Below are 4,057 nucleotides of genomic sequence, written 5' to 3'. Positions count from 1 at the left end.
TATCAACCAACAATACTGTCCCCTGCTAAACTCTCCTTCATAACTGAAGGCCAAATAAAAACCTTCCATAGCAAAAAAAAAATTGAAACAATACATCTCCACCAAAGCAGCCCTACAAAAGATTCTTGAAGATATCCTACATATAGAAAACCAACAAGACCTCAATAAAGGCCAAGAAACTGCACCCAAACTGAGAATCCAAGAACCACAGGAAGAACCCAGTTTTGCAGCCCCCAAGAAGGTGGATAACATGGCAGGAACTCCCAAATACCTCTCAGTCCTATCTCTTAACGTTAACGGACTGAACTCTCCAATGAAGCGACATAGAGTGTCTAGTTGTATTAAAAAACAAGACCCTTCTGTCTGCTGCCTTCAGGAGTCATACCTTGCCCATAAAAACAAACACATTTTTTTTGGGGGTCCGGTTGTGGGGCCTTAAATCTGGGCCTGGGAGCTGTCCCTCAGCTCTTCAGCTCAAGTCTAGCGCTCTACCACTTGAGCCACAGCGCCACTTCCGGCTCTTTTCTTTTTGCTTATGTGGTGCTGGGGAATCGAACCCAGGGCCTCATGCTTGCAAGGCAAGTGCTCTACCACTGAGCCACCTTCCCAGCCCAACAAACACATTTTCAATAATAAGGCTGGAACAAAATCTACCAAGCAAATGGCCCCCATAAACAAGCGGGAGTTGCAATCCTAATATCAGATAAAATAGACTTCAAATTCAAATTCGTGAGAAGAGATAAAGAATGTCGCTACATACTAATTAAGGGATCTCTCCTTCAGGAGGATATTACAATTCTAAATATCTATTCACCAAACAACGGAGCTCCCAGATTTATCCAAGAAACACTACTTTCCCTCAAATCCCACATAGATCCAAAGACATTAATTATTGGGAATTTTAACACACCACTCCCCCACTAAATAGATCAACTTGGCAAAATCTCAACAGAGAAACCGCAGATATAAACAGCTGCATAGATCAACTAGACTTAACAGACATCTACCAAACATTTCTCTCAGCAGCATCAGAATACACTTTTCTCTCAGCAGCACATGGAACATTTTCTAAAATAGACCACATTTTAGGCCACAAAGCAAACTTGTCTAAATTCAGAAACATTGAAGTTATACCTTGCATTCTCTCAGACCACAAGGGAATAAAATTAAAACTCAACACCAAAAGCCACCAAAGAAAGTCTGGTATCACATGGAGGCTGAACAACACACTGCTGTATCATGAGTGGGTCATGGAAGAAATTAGAAAGAAAATTCAAATGTTCATGATATTCAACAAAAATGAACACACAACTGGGACACTGCAAAGGCAGTACTCAGAGGCAAGTTTATAGGTCTGAGCTCCTACATCAACAAATTGCAGAGATCTGAAAACAACAATTTAATGACACATCTAAACCTCCTTGGAAAAGAGCAGCAAGATAAACCCCAATCCAGTAGACCAAAAGAAATAATTAAAATTAAATCAGAATTAAATGAATTAGAATTCAAAAAAAACTATAGAAAGATTCAACAAAACAAAGAGGTGGTTGTTCGAAAAAATTAACAAAATTGACAGACCCTTAGCAAATCTTATCAGAAAAAGAAGAGAACACACCCAAATTAATAAACTCAGACCTGAGAATGGAAACATCACCACAGAAACAACCAAGATTCAGAACATTATAAGGGAATACTTCTCAAAACTTTGTGCTAATAAGTTTGAGAACTTGACAGAAATGGACCTTTCCTAGCAAATATTGACATGAAAAAACTAAACCAAGATGAGTTAAACCATCTTAAGAGGCCTATATCAAGCATTGAAATAGAAACAGCAATAAGAGACCTCCCAGCTAAAAAAGTCCAGGACTGGATGGTTACAACGGAATTTTACAAGGCCTTCAAAGCAGAGCTCACACCAATACTCCTCCAACTCTTCAATGAAATTGAAAGAGAAAGTTCACTACCGAACACATTCTATGAAGCCATCATAACATTCATCCCTAAAGCAGGCAGGGACTCATCAAAGAAGGAGAACTATAGACCCCTTTCATTGATGAATATAGAGGTAAAAGTTCTCAACAAAATTTTGGCCAATCGAATTCAACAATTCATCCAAAAAATCATATACCACGATCAAACAGGATTCATTTCAGGGATGCAAATCTGGTTCAATATACGCAAATCAATTAATATTATTCATCACATCAACAGGAGAAAGAATAAGAACCAAATGGTTATCTCAATAGATGTAGAAAAAGCATTCAACAAGGTCCAACACCCCTTTATGATGAAGGTTTTGAAAAAACTAGGAATCCATGGAACATTCCTCAATACAATAAAGCTGTATATGACAAACCTACAGCCAGCATTATACTTAATGGTGAAAAACTAAAGCCATTTCCACTTAACTCAGGAACAAGACAAGGATGTCCACTCTCTCCACTTCTCTTCAATCTAGTATTAGAATGCCTAGCTACAGCAAGAAGACAAGATGCAGACATAAAGGGGATCCAAATAGGGAAAGAAGAAATAAAACTCTCCTTCTTTACAGACGACATGATCGTGTATTTAAAGAATCCCACAGATTCCACTGCCAAATTACTCAAGCTGATTCAAAACTTTGGCAAAGTAGCAGGGTATAAAATTGACCCTCAAAAATCAATGGCTTTTCTGTATGCCAACAATGAGAAAAGTGTGGCTGAAATTAGGAAAGCAACTCCATTTGTAATAGCCCCACAAAAAATAAAATACCTAGGAATTAACTTAACCAAAGAAGTGAAGGACCTCTATGATGAAAACTAAAAACTTGCAGAAAATCAACACAGAACTTAAAAAATGGCAAAACCTCCCATGCACATGGATTGGAAAGAGTAACATCGTGAAAATGGCAATACTTCCCAAGGCTATCTACAAATTCAATGAGAAACCTATCAAAATTCCAAACTCATTATTTAAGGAAATAGTAGAGGCAATCCAAAAATTCATATGGAACAATAAAAGACCCCGAATAGCAAAAATGCTCCTCAACGGAAAGAACACTGCTGGAGGAATAATAATACCAAATTTCAAACTGTACTATAAAGCCATAGTAATCAAAACAGCTTGGTATTGGCATAAGAACAGACCTCAGGACCAATGGAATAGAATTGAAAACCCAGAAATGAACCGACACACCTACAGCCATCTAATCTTCAATGAGGGAGCTAAAACAATAGAATGGAAGAAAGACAGCCTCTTCGATAAATGGTGCTGGCAAAATTGGTTAACTACTTGTAGAAAACTAAATCTAGATCCTTATATATCACCCTGCACCAGAATCAACTCCAAATGCATCAAAGACCTCGAATCAGACACTCTGAAAACATTACAGGATGGAATAGGAGAAACCCTAGGTCTCCTTGGCTAGGCCGAAATTTTCTGAATAGAGACCCGGAAACACAACAAATCAAAGTCAGTTTGGACAATTGGGCTTGCATGAAGTTACAGAGCTTCTACATGGCAAAGGACATAGCTAGCAAGATGAATAGAAAGCCCACGGATTGGGAGAAGATCCTCACTAGCCATACAACAGACAGGGGTCTCATATCTAAAATATTCTTGGAACTCAAAAAATTAAATCCCCCAACAACAAATCCTCAAAGAAACAACTGCCCAATAAATAAGTGGGCTAAAGACTTAAAGAGAAATTTCTCTGAAGAAGAAAGAAGGATGCCCAATAGACACATGAAGAAATGCTCAACATCCCTAGCCATAAAAGAAATGCAAATCAAAACAACATTGAGATACCACCTCACTCCAATTAGAATGGCAAACATCAAGAACTGTAACAACAACAGATGCTGGAGGGGATGTGGACAGAAGGGAACCTTACTTCATTGTTGGTGGGAATGTAAACTTGTTCATCCACTTTGGAAAGCAGTATGGAGGTTCATGAAAAGACTTCACATAGATCTCCCCTATGAGCCGGCAATCCCACTTTTGGGCATTTACCGAAATGTTTACAAACAAAACCACACTAAAGCTACCATCACAACTATGTTTATTGCAGCATTAATTA

The 4,057-nt window shown here is 38.3% G+C and overlaps 1 non-coding gene across 1 annotated transcript; it reads right to left on the bottom strand.

Moving 5' to 3' along the window:
- Positions 1 to 538: 538 nt before the first annotated feature.
- Positions 539 to 603, bottom strand: Trnaa-ugc. Its single transcript has one exon. It is a non-coding gene; the product is annotated as a tRNA-Ala (tRNA).
- Positions 604 to 4,057: the final 3,454 nt, after the last annotated feature.

This window comes from Dipodomys spectabilis, unplaced genomic scaffold (assembly GCF_019054845.1).
Source record: "Dipodomys spectabilis isolate Male_0828 unplaced genomic scaffold, ASM1905484v1 ptg000041l, whole genome shotgun sequence".
Lineage (NCBI taxonomy): Eukaryota > Metazoa > Chordata > Mammalia > Rodentia > Heteromyidae > Dipodomys > Dipodomys spectabilis.
Note: the sequence above shows the minus strand (reverse complement) of the source record. Positions and strands in the feature narration are given on the sequence as shown.